This window comes from Mesoplodon bidens, assembly GCF_964165515.1.
Source record: "Mesoplodon bidens genome assembly, chromosome: 5".
Lineage (NCBI taxonomy): Eukaryota > Metazoa > Chordata > Mammalia > Artiodactyla > Ziphiidae > Mesoplodon > Mesoplodon bidens.
Genome location: NC_138161.1, coordinates 123,217,135 through 123,240,890, shown reverse-complemented (window position 1 = coordinate 123,240,890; position 23,756 = coordinate 123,217,135). Strand labels below are relative to the sequence as shown.

Sequence of the window (23,756 nt, the reverse complement as noted above, 5' to 3'; positions counted from 1 at the left end):
ACAAATAATTCTAAAAATTTGTGTGGAAAACTAAAAGACCCTAAATAGTCAAAACATTTTTGAGAAAGAACAAAGCTGGAGGTATCATGCTCCCTGATTTCGGGCTATATTACAAAGCTAAAGTAATCAAAACAGTACTGTACTGACACAAAAAGAGACACATAGATCAATGAATAGAGAGCCCAGAAATAAACTTATGTACTTATGGGCAATTAATCTATGACAAAGGAGGAAGAATATATAATGGGAAAAGACAGCCTCTTCAATAAATGGTGTTGGGAAAACTGGACAGCTACATGCAAAAGAACAAAACTGGACTACTCTCTCACACCATACACAAGAATAAATTCAAATGGATTAAAGACTTAAATGTAAGGCCTGAAATTATAAAACTCCTAGAAGAAAACAGGCAGTAAAGCTCTTTGACATCAGTCTCAGTAGTACTTTTTTAGATCTGTGTCCTCAGCCAAAGAAAACAAAAGCAAAAATAAACAAAGGGGACTACTTCAAGCTTAAAAGCTCTTGCACAGTGAAAGAAACTATCAACAAACAAAAAGGCCGCCTAATGAATGGGAGAAGATATTTCCAAACAATATATCCAATAAGGGGTTCACATCCAAAATATATAAGAACTCATATCATTCAATATCAAAAAAACAAACAACCCAATTAAAAAATGGGCAGGTGATCTGAATGGACATTTTTCCAAAGAAGACATACAAATGGCCAACAAGCACATGAAAAGATGCTCAACATCACTAATCATCAGGGAAATACAAACCAAAACCACAAAGGGATATCACCTCACATTTGTTATCAAAAAGAACGGCTGTCATCAAAAAGACAACAAATAATAAGTGTTGGTGAGGATGTGGAGAAAATGGATCCCTCATGTAGGGATACATACAGACTGAAAGTGAGGGGATGGAAAAAGATATTCCATGCAAATGGAAATCAAAAGAAAGCTGGAGTAGCAATTCTCATATCAGACAAAATAGACTTTAAAATAAAGACTATTACAAGAGACAAAGAATGACACTACATAATGATCAAGGGATCAATCCAAGAAGAAGATGTAACAATTGTAAATATTTTTGCACCCAACATAGGAGCACCTCAATACATAAGGCAAATGCTAACAGCCATAAAAGGAGAAATCAACAGAAACACACTCATAGTAGGGGACTTTAACACCCCACTTTCACCAATGGACACATCATCCAAAATGAAAATAAATAAGGAAACACAAGCTTTAAATGATACATTAAACAAGATAGACTTAATTGATATTTATAAGATATTCCATCCAAAAACAACACAATACACTTTCTTCTCAAGTGTTCATGGAACATTCTCCAGGATAGATCATATCTTGGGTCACAAATCAAGCCTTGGTAAATTTAAGAAAATTGAAATCATATCAAGTATCTTTTTGACCACAACACTGTAAGACTAGATATCAATGACAGGAATAAAATCTGTAAAAAATACAACCACATGGAGGCAAAACAATATATTACTTAATAACCAAGAGATCACTGAATAAATCAAAGAGGAAATCAAAAAATACCTAGAAACAAATGACAATGATAACATGAAGACCCAAAACCTATGGGATGCAGCAAAAGCAGTTCTAAGAGAGAAGTTTATAGCAATACAATCCTACCTTAAGAAACAAGAAACATCTCAAATAAACAACCTAAACTTACACCTAAAGCAATTAGAGAAAGAAGAACAAAAACACCCTAAAGTTAGCAGAAGGAAAGAAATCATAAAGATCAGATCAGAAATAAATGAAAAAGAAATGAAGGAAACAATAGCAAAGATCAATAAACCTAAAAGCTGGTTCTTTGAGAAGATAAACAAAATTGCTAAAACATTAGCCAGACTCATGAAGAAAAAAGGGAGAAGACTCAAATCAATAGAATTAGAAATGAAAAACAAGAAGTAACAACTGACACTGCAGAAATACAAAGGATCATGAGAGATTACTACAAGCAACCATATGCCAATAAAATGGACAACCTGGAAGAAATGGACAAATTCTTAGAAAAGCACAACCAACTGAGACTGAACCAGGAAGAAACAGAAAATATAAACAGACCAATCACAAGCACTGAAATTGAAACTGTGATTAAAAATCTTCCAACAAACAAAAGCCCAGGACCAGATGGCTTCACAGGCAAATTCTATCAAACATTTAGAGAAAAGCTAACATCTATCCTTCTCAAACTCTTCCAAAATATAGCAGAGAGAGGAACATTCCCAAACTCATTCTACAAGGCCACCATCATGCTGATACCAAAACCAGACAAAGATGTCACAGAGAAAGAAAACTACAGGCCAATATCACTGATGAACATAAGAGACAAAAATCCTCAACAAAATACTAGCAAACAAAATCCAGCAACACATTAAAAGGATCATACACTATGATCAAGTGGGGTTAATCTCAGGAATGCAAGGATTCTTCAGTATATGCAAATCAATCAATGTGATACACCATATTAACAAACTGAAGAATAAAAACCATATGATCATCTCAATAGATGCAGAAAAAGCTTTCGACAAAATTCAACACACATTTATGTTAAAAACCCTCCAGAAAGTAGGCACAGAGGGAACTTTTCTCAACACAATAAAGGCCATATATGACAAACCCACAGCCAACATCCTCCTCAGTGGTGAAAACCTGAAACCATTTCCACTAAGATCAGGAACAAGACAAGGTTGCCCACTCTCACCACTCTTATTCAACCTAGTTTTGGAAGTTTTAGCCACAGCAATCAGAGAAGAAAAGGAAATAAAAGGAATCCAAATTGGAAAAGAAGAAGTAAAGCTGTCACTGTTTGCAGATGACGTGATACTATACATAGAGAATCCTAAAGATGCTACCAGAAAAGTACTAGAGCTAATCAATGAATTTGGTAAAGTAGCAAGATACAAAATTAATGCACAGAAATCTCTTGCATTCCTATACATTAATGATGAAAAATCTGAAAGAGAAATTAAGGAAGCACTCCCATTTACCACTGCAACAAAAAGAATAAAATACCTAGGAATAAACCTACCTAAGGAGACAAAAGACCTGTATGCAGAAAATTATAAGACACTGATGAAAGAAATTAAAGAGGATACAAACAGATGGAGAGATATACCATGTTCTTGGATTGGAAGAATCAACAATGTGAAAATGACTATACTACCCAAAGCCAACTACAGATTCAATGCAATCTCTATCAAACTACCACTGGCATTTTTCACAGAACTAAAACAAAAAATTTCACAATTTGTATGGAAACACAAAAGACCCCAAGTAGCCAAAGCAATCTTGAGAAAGAAAAACGGAGCTGGAGGAATCAGACTCCCGGAATTCAGACTATACTACAAAGCTACAGTAATCAAGACAGTATGGTACTGGCACAAAAACAGAAATATAGATCAACGGAACAGGATAGAAAGCCTAGAGATAAACCCACCACATATGGTCACCTTATTTTTGATAAAGGAGGCAAGAATATACAATGGAGAAAAGAAAGCCTCTTCAATAAATGGTGCTGGGAAAACTGGACAGCTACATGTAAAAGAATGAAATTAGAACACTCCCTAACACCATACACAAAAATAAACTCAAAATGGATTAAAGACCTAATGTAAGGCCAGACACTATAAAACTCTTAGAGGAAAACACAGGCAGAACACTCTATGACATAAATCACAGCAAGGTCCTTTTTGACCCACCTTCTAGAGAAATGGAAATAAAAACAAAAATAAAGAAATGGGACATAATGAAACTTAAAAGCTTTTGCACAGCAAAGGAAACCATAAACAAGACCAAAAGACACCCCTCAGAATGGGAGAAAATATTTTCAAACGAAACAACTGACAAAGGATTAATCTCCAAAATTTACAAGCAGTTCATGCAGCTCAATATCAAAAGAACAAACAACCCAATCCAAAAATGGGCAGAAGACCTAAATAGACATTTCTCCAAAGAAGATATACAGATTGCCAACAAACACATGAAAGGATGTTCAACATCACTAATCATTAGAGAAATGCAGATCAAAACTACAATGAGGTATCACCTCACACCAGTCAGAGTGGCCATCATCAAAAAACCTACAAACAATAAATGCTGGAGAGGGTGTGGAGAAAAGGGAACCCTCTTGTACTGTTGGTGGGAATGTAAATTGATACAGCCACTATGGAGAACAGTATGGAGGTTCCTTAAAAAACTAAAAATACAACTACCATACGACCCAGCAATCCCACTACTGGGCATATACCCTGAAAAAACCATAATCCAAAAAGAGTCATGTACCACAATGTTAATTGCAGCTCTATTTACAATAGCCAGGACATGGAAGCAACCTAAGTGTCCATCGACAGATGAATGGATAAAGAAGATGTGGCACATATATACAATGGAATATTACTCAGCCATAAAAAGAAACAAAATTGAGTTATTTGTAGTGAGGTGGATGGATCTAGAGTCTGTCATACAGAGTGAAGTCAGAAAGAGAAAAACGAATACCACATGCTAACACATATATATGGAATCTGAAAAAAAAAAAGGTTCTTCAGAACCTAGGGGCAGGACAGGAATAAAGATGCAGACATAGAGAATGGACTTGAGGACACGGGGAGGGGGAACGGTAAGCTGGGACAAAGTGAGATAGTGGCATGGACATATATACACTACCAAACGTAAAATAGATAGCTAGTGGGAAGCAGCTGCATAGCACAGGGAGATCAGCTCGGTGCTTTGTGACCACCTAGAGGGGTGGGATAGGGAGGGTGAGAGGGAGGGAGACGCAAGAGGGAAGAGATATGGGAACATATGTATATGTATAGCTGATTCACTTTGTTATAAAGCAGAAACTAGCACACCATTGTAAAGCAATTATACTCCAAAAAAGATGTTAAAAAAAAAAGAAGTTCAAATATCTTGGAGTCAGTATCTTTAGAAAAACACTTAGATGGAAGGCCTGAACTGTGGCTTCTCGTAACAGAGTTAAGCTGAGCCAAACAGAAACCCAAGTATCTGACAGTGGATCTAAGTCTACATGTCTCCCTTTATTTCTTTCCCAATTTCTGCCTTATTCAGAAATAAATGAGCAGCTCTAAAATAAATCATAAAAGGAAAATAAAATAAAGGTTCATTTTTCATGGTCCTCAGGATGGAACACAGAAATACGTGGGCTGGTTTTGGCCTGAGTGTAATAGAGAGATGGGTTTACTTAGCCCTAAGTCTTACTTTTGTCTGCCCATCTAATTGTGCTTTATTAATAGATGTTGTCCTAGCTTGCATTATCCCAGAGGCTGAATCCAAGCCAAGAATTTAGGTGCAAGCTATTTATTCAGAAAATTCTCCCAGGAGAAACCTGTAAGAGAGTGGGGAAAACAAGCTGCCTACAATCTCACAAAACTGGGGGATAAAACCTGGAATTCACAGCTGTTGAGTAAACGTCCCCAGATTTAATTAGTACCGCTAAAGGATTACACCCTGAAAGTAAAATGGAGCTTAAATAGACAAGGTCTTTACAAACACTGAAACCCAACCTCAAATTGACTAATGACTGAAAACAATGTATACCACTATATTAACTGCCTGACAAAAACTGGAAAAAAAAACAAAAAACAAAACAGAACACCTTTTGACAAAGGTAACACCACTCAAGCAGCTATTACTTTTCGTATATAATGTCTGGCAATTAATTGAAAATTTTCATGTATGCCAACACACAGGCCCACGAGAAAAATATAGACGATACAAACAGACCAACAGATGATCAAGATATCAGAGTTATCAGACACGGACTCTCAAATAAAAATAAAAATACATCTGAGTATTACATCAGAGACATCTGTTTCACTCCATCCATGCTTGAATCCTGCATTCCAAAGAAATACTTCACACACTTTCAACTCCTCTAACATTTACTTCCACTTGCACAAATGACAACCTCATGTTGCTATCTGTGAATTCATACGTTTCAGTTATTATCTATCGACTTCCTATTGCGGTTGATAAGATTTTAGCTCTCTTTCCACTTTCCTGCCTTGCAAATCTCCCTTATATACCTCAGTCCTTCCCCTCCTCTCACAGAATAGTTACAATGAATAATATATGGTGAAATCAACATTCACGGTTTATTTTATTAGGGCTATACGAACACTGATTTCTACTGAGCCATTTTATTGTTCAGTAGTTCCTTTCATGTATAACTTATAATTTTCCAGCAGTTAATAATTGACTCATATTTCATTTTTACATTCTCTATATACCTATCATTAATTCTCCCTTAAGCTCCCCAATAAATTTATAAAACGCAGCAACAAAGACCCAATGCAGCCAAAAATAAATAAATAAAATAAATTTTTTGGGTTTTTTTAAAGGAATCTTGCCCTAGAGGGTGGCTTTCCAGGCCACAGGGGCCCAGAAATCCGAGACTGGAGGATGCAGCACAGAGGCAAAAGTCAAGATGGAATCAGCAGCTCCCGATGGAGAAGCACCATTCACATCACAGGCTAACAGAGGGGCCCAGATGGGTTTTGCAAGAGCCCACAGAGCGCCCACAAGAAAAAGAGCCAAATGTAAACATCTGTCCACCCAGGAAGCGTGAAGCCATCTCACGCCAGCGCATGTTCCTTTACTTCTCCGTTCCACCCCCCTCCATTCTGGTGAAGTCAGGAACAGCAGCTGGCAAATCCAGGAGGAGGGAAGTGAGGAAAGGAGAAGCTGATCATAACCCCGACTGAATGGCATACAGCCCGCCTAGAGCCAGTCTTCCCATGCTACTAACTAGATGTTCTCATTTCTGTATCAAAACTGTGCTTTGTAACTTAGAGCTTTCTATTACCTAAGAATGAGTAGAAGAGTTATGGACCTCCCTTACCCCGTGGCAGGGGATGGATACCCCTTCAGAAGGGGTTAAAAGAAACAGTAAGTGATAAAAAAATGTCTTGGGTTTATATGTTACATGTGTGGCCCATTCAACATATCAGTTAACAAAAATTGGGAAGATAAGTGGCTGACTTCAGGAGTGAAAAAAAAAAGATTATGGAAGTGAGTTTGCATCTTAGAAGAGAGACTGAGACCAATGAGCAGGGGCATCTGCTCAGAAGTAGAAGTTGGTGCTGAGGAGTCATAGGTCTTGGAGGGAGAAGAGAGGGAGAAGAGGGTCAGGACAAAATTTTGATTGATAATTACAGAAAACAGAAAAGGCCTGGGAAAGCCACTGGGCGTGATGCACCACGACATCAAGAAGATGTTGATGGTTCAGGCAGCGGGAAGTCAGGACATTGAACAACTCTGGTTCAGTGATTCAGGGCTGAGCTGCAGAGAGGGGTCCTCAGTGCCAGCCTGGGGTTAGATGGACTGGCCTGTGTTTCTGACCTAGTATGGGGGGAGTCACTTCCCTACTTGGCACTCGACTGTGTTAAAGGAGGGTCATGGATGGCAGGCAGGATGCAGCATGAGCTGAGGATGTGCACCGTTGGGTAAAACCCTTTAACTGTCCCACGAGGAAGGTACAGTCCAGCTGCTGCTTCTACTTGGAATGAGGAAAACAGCACAGAAGAGACATGGACACCGCCAGCTCAGGAGCCGAGAGCACCAGCCCACACTTCCCTCACTCTGGCTGTGGTTGGCAACTTTGGACAAGTCAGAGGACTCTCTGCTTTACCCCTGCGTCTCCATCTATGCAAGTGTGTGTAGCTTTCTCTAAAATAAGTGCTGTACACCCTTGCTGCTCTGAGTGGGCTCCACAGACAGTAGCATCAGCCTCATTGGGAGTCTGTGGGAAATGCAGACTTTCACCCCCTACCCCAGACCTCCAGCCCTGGACTCTGCATTTTTATTTTTTATTTTTTATTTTTTTGCCGTACGCGGGCCTCTCACTGCTGTGGCCTCTCCCGTTGCGGAGCACAGGCTCCGGACGCACAGGCTCAGCGGTCATGGCTCACGGGCCCAGCCGCTGCGCGGCATGTGGGATCTTCCCGGACCGGGGCATGAACCCATGTCCCCTGCATCGGCAGGCGGACTCTCAACCACTGCGCCACCAGGGAAGCCCTGGACTCTGCATTTTAACTGGAGGCCCAGGTGACTGCTGAGCATGCTGGGGTCTGAGATGCTGCTCTATTCTCCCAAGCCTCTGTGACTGCATTAGGAATCTTGAGAAGGATACCCCAAAAAAAGCCTGAAAAGAGCATCTCTAAATGGTCAGAACTTGGGGAGCCGATCAGGATGGGATGTGGGAGAAGGCCTTAAAATATTTCATTTGTTCAGATGTAATGTCACTTTAAGGAAAAAAAAAGAAGAGGTTGATGGAAGACTGCTGAACCAGCAGTTTCCCCTGAGCACGGGAGTAGTCTTTTGTGGGACCACCAACCCATGTGGTCTCATGTCTCTTTCCAGCAAAGCAGTAACGGAGGCAGCCAGGCCTAAGCGCTGTGACATCAGTGAAACAGCCGACGTGGTACAATGGTAGGAAAGGTCATGGGCTAGTAAAGCAGGAAAGAATCAAAGAATTAAAGGTGAAGGAGTCACAGTGAGGATGCAAAGGAAAGCCAGCAGAAGTGAGGGTGTGAGAGAAGTGAAAAATAGGCAACTTAAGTTTTAAATCCTGGGGGTAATCCATTTCAAGTGGAGATGAGATTGGCCTGGAGAGTATAGGGACAGACACAGAATATAAAACTGAAGCTTTGTGGGTGAAAAAGAGCCACCAAAACGAATGCCAAAATCGCCAATGTTATGTCAGGAGGTGGGGCAAGGAGAAAGATCATGTTGGGTTTGTAAACTGGCCTCTTGTACACGGAGGACAGGGGGAGACCGAAGAAAGAGGCAGACACTCCAGATGGGAGGGTGGCAGGTGTAATAAGCAAGGGAACTTACAAAGGGGCTTGTCTTGGGCACCACAAGATGAGATCTCTGCACTCCCCCACCAGAAACTTAAAAGTATATATAGCAACCTCTATATATATGAATGCATATTAACAACCCTGCATTTTTACTCCCCTGCCCCGTGTTTACCATTTTGACATCATATTTCACATCTTTTTGTTTTGTGTATCCCTTAACTACTTATTGCAGCTACAGATGATTTTACTTTTATCTTTTAACCTTCTTACTAGCTTTAAACATAGCTGATTTACTACCTTTCCTGTATATTTGCCTTTACCAATGAGATTTTTCCTTTCATAATTTTCATGTTTCTAGTTGTGGCCTTTTCTTTTTCACTTAGAGAAGTCCCTTGAACATTTCTTGTAAAGCTGGTTTGGTGGTGCTGAACTCTTTTAACTTTTGCTTGTCTATAAAACTTTTGATCTCTCCATCATATCTGAATGGAAGCCCTTCTGGGTGCAGTACTCTTGGTTGCAGGTTTTTCCCTTTTATCACATTAAACATTTCATGCCACTCCCTTCTGGCTTGCAGAGTTTCTGCTGAAAAGTCAGCTGATTGCCTTATGGGAGTTCCTTTGCACATAACTTGCTGCTTTTCCCTTGCTCCCCTTTAATATTCTCTTTAATTTTTGCCATTTTAACTACAACGAGTCTTGGTGAGATCCTGTTTGGAACTCTCTGTGCTTCTTGGACCTGGATGTCTGTTTCCTTTCCCAGGTTTACAGCTATTATGTCCCCAATTATGTTCTCTGTCCCTCTCTCTCACTCCTCTCCTTCTGGGAATGTTATATTGGGAATGTTAACATAAGGAGAATGTTAGTGCACTTGATAGGTCTCTAAAACTTCTCATTTCTTTTTCTTCTCTCTGTCCTGCTTCAGTGATCTCCGCTACTGTCTTCCAGTTCACTGATCTATTCCTCTGTATCATCTAATCTGTTGATTTCTTCTAGTATATTTTTTCTTTCAGTTATTGTATTCTTCATCTTTGTTGGTTCTTCCTTTTCCTAACTCTTTGTTAAAAGCTTCTAACTTTTTACTCTGCCCATCCACTTGTCATCAGAGTTCTTTGAACATCTTTATGATCATTGCCTCGCACTCTTTATTGGGTAGACTGCCTGTCTCCACATCACTTAGTTCTTGTGGGGTTTTATCTTCTTCCTTCATTTGAAACATATTTTTCTGTTGCTTTGCTTTGCCTGATTTGCTGGTTTTATTTCCATGTATTTAGTAGGTGGGTTACATTGCCCAACCTTGGAGAAGTAGCGTTCTGTAGGAGACACCGCAGCACCATGCCCCTCTGGTCATAAGAGCTATAAGCTCCAGGGCTGCCCCTATGTGGACCATGTGGGTCCTTCTGTTGTGGCAGGCTGACTTCTGTGGGCAGTCCAGTAGGCGTGGCTGGTGCCCAGTCGGTTTGTTTTGCCAGGCCCAGCCTTGTGCAGAGGCTGTCAGGTGCTGGTGGGCAGGGCCGGGTCATGAGGCAGCTGGCTGCAGAACCCCAGGTAGTCCCGAGGCTAATGCTGACCCACTGGGGGGCAGAGCTGGGTTCTCAGGTGGGTGGCTGTAGCATCTGGGGTGTCCCAAAGCTGGTGCTGGCCTGCTGGTGGGCAGGGCCAGGACCCATAGGGTTCTGGGGCTGGTGCCCGCTGGATGGTGGGTGGGCTGGGTGCTGACACAGCAGGCTACAGGGCTGTGGTGGTCCTGGGAGGTCCTGGGACTGATGCTCGCCCACTGGTGGGTGAAGCCAGGTCCTGGGGCTAGCACTGGCCCATTGGTGGGCAGAGCCTGGTCCTGGGGTCTCTGGCTGCAGGGCCCAGCAGTCCCAGAGCTGGTGTCAGCCCACTGGTGGCCAGGGCCAAGGCTCAGGTAGTCCCAGGGCTAGTGCTGGTGCACTGGTGGACAGGGCCAGGTCCTGGGGCAGCTGTGGGCTCAGTGGATCTTAAGGCAGCAGGCCTGCTGGTGGGTGGGTCTGTGTCCCTACCCACCCATGAGGGGTCCCAGTACCAGTGCTGGCAGTTTGGTGATCAGGGCCGGGCCCCAGTGCTAATGAGCTGGAGGGAGGATTCCACAATGGCACCTGCCAGCACCAGTGCCCACGTGATAGAACGAGCTGCCCCAAATGGCTGCCTCCAGTGTCTGTGTCCCCAGGGGGAGTCCCAGATGCCTCCTGACCCTCCAAGAGGCTCTCCAAGATCAGCATGTGGGTGTGATCCAGGCTCCTTTCAAATTATTGCTTCTGTCCTGAGTCCCGGAGTGTGTGAGATTTTGTGTGTGCCCTTTAAGAGTGGGGTCTCTGTTTCCCACAGCCCTCTGGCTCTCCCAGAAGTAAACCCCACTGGCCTTAAAGCCAAACGTTCTGGGGGCTCAACTTCCTGGTGTAGGACCCTCGGGCTGTGGAGCCCAATGTGGGGCTCAGACCCCTCACTCCTTGGGGAGAACCTCCGCAATTATAATTATCCTCCTGTTTGTGGGTCACCTGCCCAAGGGTGTGGGTCTTGACTATGCCATGTCTCCAGCCCTCCTACCTGTCTCGTGTGGTTCCTTCTTTGTGTCTTTAGTGGGACAGGATCTTTTTGGCTGCACTTCCAGTCTTTCTCATCAATAGTTGCTCTGTCAATAGCTGTGTGCCCACAGGAGGAAGTGAGCTGCTGTGCTGTGTTGGCCACTCCTCTTAATCCATTTTTTAAAGATCATCTAAATGGATAGATAATCTCCGACAATGTGTGGACAAACCAAAACTCTAAGCATTTTTGGTCACAGCAAATTAAGACCATTGAAAGAATGCACAGTTTTGACCCCCTATGGGTTTCACATTTCAGACGATTCTTAGTGATTTATCACTGTTCATCTCAGAGGCTAAACTGATCATTTATTGGGTTCCTACTATGTGCCAGGCATCGTGGATACAAAGACAAATAAACCTTAAGAAGAAAGGATTGAGCTCCTTGAGTCCGACAGGAACTTGAGTCCAGGCTGAAGTTGTCAGACTTGGCAAATAAAAATAACACGAGGCCCAGTTAAATTTGAACTCAGGTAAACAAAAGGAAAAAATTTAGTATAAGTATGTCCCAAATATTGCATGGAACATTTATACTTAAAAGTATTCACTGTCTGTCTGAAATTCAAATTTAACTGGGCCCCCTGTGGGGTTTTTTGGTTTTTTTGGAAAGCAACCCTAATCCAGGTTTTTCTTTGGTCTGCAAGAAAAGGGCGTTAGCCCAGAGACCATCTTCAAAGCAAGCAGTAAAAGAAACAACCACAAACTGTTATTTTGTTATTCTGCTTACTTTGTCAACTCTTGATTTGTTCCAGTCAGAAGACAGAAACTGCTCATCCTAACTCACCCTTCATCAGGTAGCCTCAAGAGCCATTTGGCCATAGAGCACACTGCACAGTTTTTTAGAGCAGTGTTAGGTCCACAGCAAAACTGAGGAGGTACAGATTTCCCATATAACACCTCCTGCCCCTTCCCACCAGATCACCTCCCTATCAACAGCCCTCACCGAAGTGACACATCAGTTACAAGTGATGAACGTACACAAACACACCATTATCACCCAAGGTCCAAGTTTACATTACAGATCACTTGGTGTTGTACATTCTATGGATTTGGACAGATGTATAATGACACATATCCACCATTAGAGCGTCATACAGAGCAGTTCTGCCGCCTGAAAAATCCCCTGTGCTCCACCTGTTATCTCTCCCCACCCCTCTAACCCCTGGCAACCACTGAGCTTTTTACTGTCTCCAGAGTTCTGCCTTTTCCAGAGTGTCATACAGTGGGAATCATGTAGCACGTAGCCTTTTCCTATTGGCTTCTCTCCCTTAGTAACATGCATGTAAGTTTCTTCCGTGTCTTTTCCTGGCCTGATAACTTGTTTCTTTTCAGCAATGAATAACACTCCATTGTCTGGATGAACCACAGTTCATGTATCCATTCACCCCTGGAAGGGTATCTTGGGTTGTTTCCAAGTTTTGGCAACTATAAATAAAGCTTCTATGAACATTCATGTGCAAGTTTATGCGTGGCCATAAGTTTTCAACTCCTTTGTATAAACGCCAAGGAGTGTCATAAGTTTTCAATTCCTTTGTATAAACGCCAAGGAGTGTCATAAATTTTCAGTTCCTTTGTATAAACGCCAAGGAGTGTGATTGCTGGATCATACGGTAAGAGTATGCTTGATTTTGTTAGAAACCACCAAACTGTCTCCCAAAGTGGCTGCACCATGTTGCATTCCCACCGGCAGTGATGAGGGTTCCCGTTGCTTCACATCCTCGCCAGCATTTGGTGTTGTCAGTGTTCTGGATTTTGGCCATGCTAATAGGCGTGTAGTGGCATCTCACTGTTGTTTCACACTATACATTTTCATACAACTACCGTGGTATTCATTTAGGGTAAAAGCTAATCTGTCATTATAACAATAGGGGACAAAAACTGGCAAGACCATCCTCCATGGAAAACTTCCATCTCTAGGTCCAAGGTATCTGCTCAAATTGCTACCATTTACCTGCTAGTGGGAAGGAGCGGGGGAAAGCTATAGGGCAACTAGTCTTCATTTTAAGGACAGGACATGGAAGCGACACCCATCCCTTTTATTAGCCTGAACCGACTCACAGGACCACTCCTAGCTGCGTGGGAGGCTGGGAAACGTATCGGTAGCTTGTAGCCACATACCCTGCTGCTATTCCAGGTGACTCCACTGCTAAACGGAGCAGCGTGGATGGGGAGCGGGCGGTCAGCAGTCCCTGTCAGAACTTATCACTTGGTCCTCAGGTACTACGTGTGTAATTATTAACCTAATGGTTCTGCTCCCCCACCTGGACTGTAAGCTCCACGAGGGCAAAGATGTCTAACTCGCTCGTCACTCTGTTTCCAGGGGCCCAGGATGCTATCCACAAATATTTATTAAATGTTAGAAGCAAGGAAAAGATTGAGGAAGAAAAGGAGAATTACCGCCCAAGGTCTTGGCCCTCCAGCAAAGACCCACACCCTGGGGGCAGGCGACCCGCAAACGGGAGGATAACCATAACTGTGGGCCTCCTGCAGCAGGCGCTCTGTAGGGCCCTCCCCTGGGGTCTTCTCACTGACTGTCAAGCTCTGTTCTCGTCCCCTCTCAGCCTGGGCCTGCTTGTCTCTGGGCCCTTCAGGACAGCCTCTGCTCTCAGCCGGGCAGGCCCCCGAACACACTCTGTGGTTCTATCTGTCCATGTGTCCACATGGGCACTTGGCATAGTTCACATCGGACAGGCCAATGACCAGCTGACACCCCTGCTGCAGGGTCCTCCTCTATAATTACCACATCTGCTTCACATGTACCCACCCACCTCAGGGAAGCCACTGTAACCTCCCCTCCCCTCCCCCAGTATCACACAAGATCCTACTTTTGTCTTGGGCTACTTGAGTGATACAGGCCAGATTCCATCTCTGGATAAGGAACTGAGCAGCTCTCTACCTCAGGGCAAAGGGCCACATCCTCAAATGAATGCTCCTTGCTTCAAACGGACTGACAAGATACCCAAACTGGTATTTCATGTGTTGGCATTCTAGACTCAGTGGAATTATCCAGTTGCCTAGAATAGCTGCAATGATTGAGATCTGAGACAACGTTTGAGCCTTTAAAACACTGTGCAGGGCTTCCCTGGTGGCGCAGTGGTTGAGAGTCCGCCTGCCGATGCAGGGGACACGGGTTCGTGTCCTGGTCCGGGAATGATCCCACATGCCGCGGAGAGGCTGGGCCCGTGAGCCATGGCCGCTGAGCCTGCGTGTCCAGAGCCTGTGCTCCGCAACGGGAGAGGCCACAACAGTGAGAGGCCCGTGTACCGCAAAAAAAAAAAAAAAAAAAAAAAACACCGTGCAACTCAACACAGACAGTAAACGTTTGGAGACAGACAGTTGTACGTTCATGTACCACTCAACCTCTTACTAGCTGTGCAACCTGGGGCAAATGACTTAACCTCTCTGAACGTCGATTTCCTATCTGTAAAACATGAACAATAATAGTACCTACCTCATAGGGTTTTGTGAGGATTAAGTAAGCTATATATTGGGCTGGCTAAGAAGTTCGTTCGTGTTTTTCCCAAGATTTTACAGAAAAACCCAAACGAACTTTTTGGCCAACCCAATATTTTATGTAATGTCTGGTTTTTATGTGAGTGTGAATTTTTTTAATGGCCACAAGTTCCTTTCCACTCCTCCTGTGAAGAGGTGAAGGACAGGTCTTCTCCCATTGAGTCTGGGCGGACTTGTGGCCACTTCGGCCAACAGAGTGCCATGGAAGTGCCCTCCGTGGCTAGGTCAGGGAAGGCCATCCAGGTTCTGCCTCCCCTCGTGGGATGCCTGCTCTGGGAGAGGTGGGATCCCACGCAGGGAGTGTGACTAACCCAGCTCATCGTGATGGAGAGTCCACACGTAGATGCTCCAGGGCAACCCGGCGACGTTCTCAGTGCTCCCAGTGGACAGCCAGCCGTCAGCCACGTAACGGAGCCTGCGTGGACACCTAGCCCGGTAACTCCTGCAGACGACAAGCATCTGACTGCAACCCCCGCAAGAGCCACCCAGCTGAGCCCTTTCCAGATTCCTCACCCACAAAATCATGAGCGAAGTGAAAGTTTATACCAGTTCATACCAGTTTATGAAGTGTTAGGGCAGGTTATTATATAGCAACAGCAACCAGAACAACGAGCAACAGGAAGTGGTAGCCAATATTAATACTGGGCTTCCCTGGTGGCGCAGTGGTTGAGAGTCCGCCTGCCGATGCAGGGGACGCGGGTTCGTGCCCCGGTCCGGAAAGATCCCACATGCCACGGAGCGGCTGGGCCCGTGAGCCATGGCCGCTGAGCCTGCGCGTCCGAAGCCTGTGTTCTGCAATGGGAGAGGCCACAACAGTGAGAGGCCCACGTACCGGAAAAAAAAAAAATTAATACTGACGCAGCTTCTAAATCACATAAGCCCTAGAACTGAGCCTCCTACTTTCCATGGTGTGAATACCCCAGGGTGTCACAGTTCAACCCTTCTGGCTACACTGAGAGTTCCCCCTCTTCAGAGCCTGGTTTCTTTCAGTTCGCTGCTAGGTTTCCTGTCTAACTTCTAGATCAAGACAGTCTGAATAAACTTTAGATAAACACTTAAAATTATTTCCTGGAAGCTCACCAAACCAAACATGTGAATCCTCCCCCATCTGCACAAGTGAAAACAAGTTATATAATTTCTGTTTCCCGGGGTGGAAAGGGCTATGCAAGACACAGAACACTGGGACGGCTGCCTGTCGTCTGGAATCGCATTTTAAATAAATAGACGAAGCAAACTGCACAGAAATGATGAATAATGAAATAGTAGGAGTAGAAATTAAAGAGCAATGGGAACTACAGGAGCTATTTCTGTCCCTCACTGAGAATGCCTAAGGGCTTAGGCTAGGTGTTTATTTCTCAGGGAGCCGGTTATTTTTAACGGCTTTGAATATGACGCCTCCATGACACCCATTACTCCCAAACGCCTGCAACGTACTTCTCAGATCTAACCATCACTGCAGGCTCGAGGCTCACATTGAATGTGCGTGTTTTTCCTTCAGCTATTTTAAGTGTTCCATCAGCTTTCTCAATTATTTATGGAATTCGTTCTCTGATGAGGAAGCTATTTTCTGTAGAAACTGGAATTATTTTACATTCCACCTTTTTCCTCCTTCCTGCTTTCTCCACTGCCACAAAACTTTCCAGTCCATCCACTTAGCACGGTGTCACCTGGGATGGCATGAGGATCTTCCTGAAGATGGATAATAAACAGAGGTCAAATTTGAACTGGAACATCATGTCCATGGCCATGCCTTCTCCTACTCCATGCCCTCAGGGTATCTCGTGGCATGTTTAAGAAACGTTTTGCAGATGCGTAAGTATTTTTAAGTATTTTTAAAACATGCAGGATTCTGAAATCGTTGTAGCAATCACTATTCTTTTAAAATGCACGCGAATATTTGGAAAATTAAAATTAGACAGTTGGTGCTGTGGTGTCCTGGTGCCCACACTTGACTGATTACCAGAACCACATAGTGATTTTGTAAAAGTGCAGACTCCTGGATTTTGCCTCAGAAAAATGGAAAAAGAGACTCTGGGAAAGGGGTTCAAGAATTCACGTGTATCCTAAAATCTTCCCAGTGATTTGATGGCCAGCCAGCTTCGAAAGCCTCACCCACCTGCATCCACGCCCTCCATAAAACATCAAGAGGAAGGAACTGTAAGCAAGCAGACAACATGTGAGTCACAGGACTGAGGTTCACCCAGAAAGCTGCCAGGCCTGGATAGGACTAAACAGAGCCTCCTCCTTCCACTTGTGCAACTAACAAACAAACATCTTTCAAGGATCCAGAATGGATGAATTATAAGACAGCAGGGAACAGAGGAACAGAGGAACATAACGTATTCTCTGCCATCAAGAAACTCAGAAGGGCTTCCCTGGTGGTTGAGAATCTGCCTGTCGATGCAGGCGACACGGGTTCGAGCCCTGGTCTGGGAGGATCCCACATGCCACGGAGCAACTGGGCCCGTGAGCCACAGCTACTAAGCCTGCACGTCTGGAGCCTGTGCTCCGCAACAAGAGAGGCCGCAATAGTGAGAGGCCTGCGCACCGCGATGAAGAGTGGCCCCTGCTTGCCACAACCAGAGAAAGCCCTCGCCCAGAAACGAAGACCCAACACAGCCATAAATAAATAAATAAATTAATTTAAAAAAAAAATGAAATTCAGAATCTACTTATTCATTCATTCATTCACCAAGTATTTACTGAGCACCTGCTCTGTGCTGGGTACTGTTCCAGACACTGGTGAAACAATACCTAACAGACATGGTTCCTGTCCTCCCGCGATATGGTATTTAGCACAGGCTACTTTCCTTCTGTAGGAAGGTAGACAGGTAACACATGAATTTGACTTTGACAACGGCATTAGGCAGTTCATTCGGCAGAAGCAAGACAGCACCTGTACGAGCCTGACAGCGAGTGTCTCCTTAAATTCTGCAGCCCAGACACTCACTTGCCTTGCCATGGTCCCAGTCGTGAGGTTCAGAGGTGTCCCAGGTGGGATCCCAGCATGTGCAAAGGCAAGAAGATGCTGAAGGTTATTCAGAAAATGATGAAGAATCTAGAGCGGCTTGAGTACAGAACGCACAGGGTAGGGGAGTGGCTGGAGAGTCTGCTGTGGCTGAGGGGAGAGTCCAACTGCAGCCTACGGACAGTTGTGAAATTCTTTTCACGTTGGATGTTTTTTCTCTGTCTGTATGACAATCAGATTATCCTTTTGATTTTTTAGAAAGATCACTCTGACAGCAGCTTAAAAATGAGAGAGAGGGGGAAATCCTTGGACCAAGAAACAAAGCAGCTATTACAGTAGTGCCAGAAAAAGGTAATAAACATTTCAATTGAAGCAACGGCCTAAATGGAAAGAAAGCCTTGGTGCTCAAAGCTATAGGGATGCCGACAAGAGAGGAAAACTCTAGGGCCACTCAAGTAAAGAGTCTAACCATACCCTTCAGTGGAAACACACAAAGAGAATAACATAAACTTGCCTCTTTCATCCTTAGCACTGCCTAAAATTTTTTAGATTTCTTAAAAAAATTCACTACCACAAACCAGCTCTCACATAGGTTTGTGGTCCAAATACACACTAATTATGTGATAAGCACACACACACTCACACACACACCTCAAGTACAGAATTTAACTTAAAGTTAGCCCTGGCGGGACTTCTCTGGTGGTGCAGTGGTTAAGAATCCGCTTGCCAGTGCAGGGGACACAGATTTGAGCCCTGGTCTGGGAAGATCCCACGTGCCGGGGAGCAACTAAGCCTGTGCACCACAACTACTGAGCCTGTGCTCAAGAGCCCACGAGCCACAACTACTGAGCCCACGTGCCACAACTACTGAAGCCTGCGTACCTAGAGCCCGTGCTCCACAACAAGAGAATCCACTGCAATGAAAAGCCTGCGCACCACAACAAAGAGTAGCCCCCATTCGCCGCAACTAGAGAAAGCCCATGCACAGCAACGAAGACCCAATGCAGCCAAAATAAATAAATAAAAATTAATTAATTAAAAAGTAAATAAATAAAAAAATAAAGTCATCCCTGGGGTAGCTATACGCCAAGGTAAATGGCAGAAGCAAACACAAACCCTCACTGGAGTAACACCATCATCCCAGGCCTCAAAAAATTCTCATAGATAAAGTTACAAGGAAAACAAACAGCTCACAGTGTAAAAGTACTAAACACGGAGAAACAACATACCACAAGTGAGAGCCAGGAAAAACAACAAACCATATAGTCAATCCCACAAAGACTTCAGATACTGGAACCCTACAATACAAAATGAAAAATAACAATGTTTTACATGTTTAAGGAAAATGACAACTTTGAAAATATGCACCAGGATGCACCTCACAGAGACAAAGAGAGAGAAATATAAAATAGAGGTCTGAAGGCATAGAGAATACAAAAGGGTCCAACTTATGTCCACTTGGAGTTTCAGGTGGAAATAATAGAGGCATTGGGTGGAAGCACTATTCAAGAAAACCATGAAGGGAATTTACAGAATTGGTGAAAGACAGCAATTGTCACATCAAGGGGTTTTTTAGAACTTTTCACTGAGACAAAGCAGTGAAGCTTCCGAACACCAAAGAAAAAGAGAAGATCATAAAAAGGGAGAAAAAAATATCATCAACTTAGGAATGGCAATTATAGTTGAACTCAGAGAAGCAAAAATGAAAGCTGAAAGACAGTGAAACAATATATTTAATGTGCATAAAGAAAATAAATGCCAGCCTAGATTTTTATACCCAAAGAAACTTCTTTCAGGGACAAGGAAGAATTAAAGTCAGTTTCTTGAAAGAATTTAGGTAAAAAACTGAAGGAGTTTACCACCAATAGTCCTTTGGTAAAGAAAATTCTAAAGGATGTACTTCAGGCCTAAGGAAACATATCCCTGATCAAAGATCTGAGACTCAAGAAAGATAGTGGTCAAAGATGTTAGTAAACATGTGAGGAAATCTAAACAAATATGAACTGTTTAAAACAATAATAATAATGGATAGTGAGAGAGAAGGCAGGACAGAAATAGAATGCTGAAAAAGAATAACATAAAGTGAGAGAGGATGATGAGAATTATAATATTCTATGATCAATGTATTGTCAGGAAGAGGGCAAAAATATATACAAACTTTAGACTTTGTTAAATAGGCATGTTAAAATATAAACGGTTATGACCAAAATAATATACATAAAACATAAAACTTCTAAACAGAGGGGAAAAATGGAATGAGATAAAAGGGAACGTATATCTTATACATATGTATACATAATATAAAGGTAATGATATATGATTTTTCCACTTTGTTCTATATCCATATAGATCTATCTATATAAATTGGGAGATTACGATTGACATATACACACTACTATATATAAAATAGATAACTAATAAGGACCTACCGTATAGCACAGGGAACTCTGTTCAATACTCTGTAATGACCTATATGGGAAAAGAATCTAAAAAAAGAGGGGATATATGTATATGTTTATGTATAAGTGATTCACTTTGCTGTACACCTGAAACTAACACAACATTGTAAATCAACTATGCTCCAAAAAATAATAATAAAATAAAATAAGGATATATAAAGAGAATCAACAAAGCTAAAAATCAGTCCTTTGGAAAGATACTAAAATAGACAAATGTCTGTCAACCCTAGCCAAGAAAAAAGCAGGCACAGATAAAAAAGCACCACAGATAAATCATGTCAAGAATGAAACAGAACAGCTGTTGGCCTTGTTCTCTGCCTTTCTGTTTTTCTGTTTGCAGACGCCGCCCTGCTCTCATCAGCCTCCAGCCCACAGTCTCCTTGAGACCTAACACCATGCCTTCAATTCAGTTGCAGAGTTCTAATGGAGATATATTTGCAAGTTGATGTTGAAATTGCCAAACAGTCTGTGACTATGAAGACCATGTTGGAAGATTTGGGAACGGATGATGAAGGACATCATGACCCAGTCCCTTTGCCAAATGTTAATGCAGCAATATTTAAAAGGTCATTCAGTGGTGTACCCACCACAAGGATGATCCTCCTCCTCCTGAGGGTGGTGAGGACAAAGAAAAGCGAACAGATGACATCCCTGCTTCGGATCAAGAATTCCTGAAAGTTGACCAAGGAACACTTTTTGAGCTGATCCTGGCTGCAAACTACTTAGACATCAAAGGTTTGCTTGATGTTATCTGCAAGCGGTTGCCATTATGATCAAGAGGAAAACTCCTGAGGAGATTCAAAAGACATTCAATATCAAAAATGATTTTATGGAAGAAGAGGAAGCCCAGGTACCCAAAGAGAACCAGTGGTGTGAGGAGAAGTGAAATTTTGTGCCTGACGCTGTAACACTGTAAGAATTGTTCCAAATACTAGTTGCAATGCTCTGTTTATAATTGTTAATATTAGAAAAACAGTCGACAAATGCAGCAGCAAATCAATTTTATTAGTGGAATATTGTCCTCATTGCATGTGTAGTTTCAGTACAGATTCCAAACCCATGGCTGAGTTTCTTCGAGTATGATCAAAAGTTTCTTTTTTCTTTGCTCTGAATAAAACTGAACTGTTGATTCTTTATAGAAAGTGGCATTTTGGGATTTCCCTCTTTTTGTAAAGCAATTTCTGCCTAGTTTATTGTCCAGTTAACTTTAGTGACTTTTGAAAGTTGGCATTGTAAATAAGACAACTTGCAAAAAAAATTAAAAACAAAGGTTATGCCAGTCTCTAAAAATGAGTTGTGGAGAATTCCCTCTTTTTCTTCTTTCTGGAAGATTTTGTGTAAAATTTCAAGGATCTATTCCTTGAAATGTGAAAGAATTTGTCAAAAAAGTTTTGGGGCCTTATATTTCTTCATAAGAAGTTCTTTATAAAAAAAACGGTTTATAGGGGTTTTAGTTCTTGTTGGATTCGTTTTGGTAAGTTTTATTTTAGTAATGTAATCATTTCAAATTTCAAATTTATTCGCATAAAATTATTTATAATACATATGAAGATCCTGAGCACATCTCCTCCCATGGACACACCAAAACCACAGCTACATGTAGAACAAGTCTCCCTGAGAACGACCTGAAGACTAGCAGGACAGCCCTTATAGGGATATTAAGAATAAACCATATTGAGACAGGAAGGAGGGGCAGAGACATAATCTAGGCAGGACCCACACCCCCAGAGGATCAACCCACAAACAGGAGGGGATAGCACAAACTCAGAGGTCCCCCCTAAGGATGAGGGGTTTGGGCTCTACAATGGGTACTCCAGGCCCAGGGTGCAGCACAGGGAAGACGAACCCCCATAACTGGCTTTGAAAACCAGCAGGGTTTACATCCAGGAGAGCCTGAGGGCTGTAGGAAACCGAGACTCCACTCTTAAAGGGGTTAAAAGGGTCACACACAAGCTCATCGGCACAAAGCAGCAGATTAAAAAGAGCCTGGACCTTTAGCCATCCTGCCAAGACTGCCTCAGAAGCCCCCAACCCATGCCCAGATCAAGCTGCAGCCCTCCTGACAAGGCAGCAGCCCCCCGCCTGCCTTGGGAAAAATGCCAGCACACACCCAGCTCCAGATCCAGCCCTCCCACTAAAGCTGCAGGCGCACACAGTCTGCATAGGGACGTGCCTATTCAAGGCCACGCCTTCAAGACGAGGAGAGGTAACTGTTTCACCTACCTTATAGAAACAGACACAGAAAACCAGGCAAAATGAGATGACAAAGTACTTTGTTCCAGAAGTAGAGTCACAGATGTAGAAAATAAACATGGTTACCAAGGGATGGGGGGCTGGGAGAGATAAACTGCAAGACTGGGACTGACATATACACACTACTATATATAAAATAGATAACTAATAAGGACCTACTGTATAGCACAGGGAACTCTACTCAACACTCTGTAATGCCCTATAGGGGAAAAGAATCTAAAAAAGTGGACATATGTATAACTGATTCACTTTGCTGTACACCTGAAACTAACACAATGTTGTAAATCAACTATACTCCAATAAAAATTTTTTTAAAAAAATAATTTGTTCCAAATGAAAGAACAAAAGAAAACCTCAGGAGAAAATCCTAATGAAATGGTTGTAAATAATTTACCTGATAAAGAGTTCAAAGCAACAGTAATAAAAATGCTCATCATGGCTTCCCTGGTGGCGCAGTGGTTGAGAGTCTGCCTGCTGATGCAGGGGACACGGGTTCATGCCCCAGTCTGGGAAGATCCCACATGCCGTGGAGTGGCTGGGCCCATGAGCCATGGCCGCTGAGCCTGCGCGTCCGGAGCCTGTGCTTCGCAATGGGAGAGGCCACAACAGTGAGAGGCCCGCGTACCGCAAAAAAAAAAAAATGCTCACCAAACCCAGCAGAAGAATACAGCAACACAGTGAAAACTTCAACAAAGTGTTAGAAAATATTAAAAAGAACCAATCAGAGCTGAAAAATACAACTGAAATGAAAAATACACTCTGAATAGCCAAGGCAATCTTGAGAAAGGAGAGAGCTGGAGGTATCATGCCCCCTGGCTTCAGACTATACTACAAAGCTACAGTAATCAAAACAGTATGGTACTGGCACAAACACAGACACATAGATCAATGGAATGGAACAGAGAGCCCAGAAATAAACCCATGTTTATTTGATCAATGAATCTATGACAAAGGAGGCAAGAGTATACAATGGGGGAAAGACAGCCTTTTCAATAAATGGTGTTGGGAAAACTGGACAGCTACACGTAAAAGAATGAAACTGGACTACCTGCCGACACCACATACAAAAATAAACTCAAAAGCAATTAAAGACTTA

At 42.9% G+C, this 23,756-nt stretch overlaps 1 pseudogene across 1 annotated transcript; it reads left to right on the top strand.

Moving 5' to 3' along the window:
- Positions 1-20,802: 20,802 nt before the first annotated feature.
- LOC308617881 (S-phase kinase-associated protein 1-like) lies at positions 20,803-21,395 on the top strand (annotated as a pseudogene). The gene has a single exon. The product of its transcript is annotated as an S-phase kinase-associated protein 1-like (transcript).
- Positions 21,396-23,756: the final 2,361 nt, after the last annotated feature.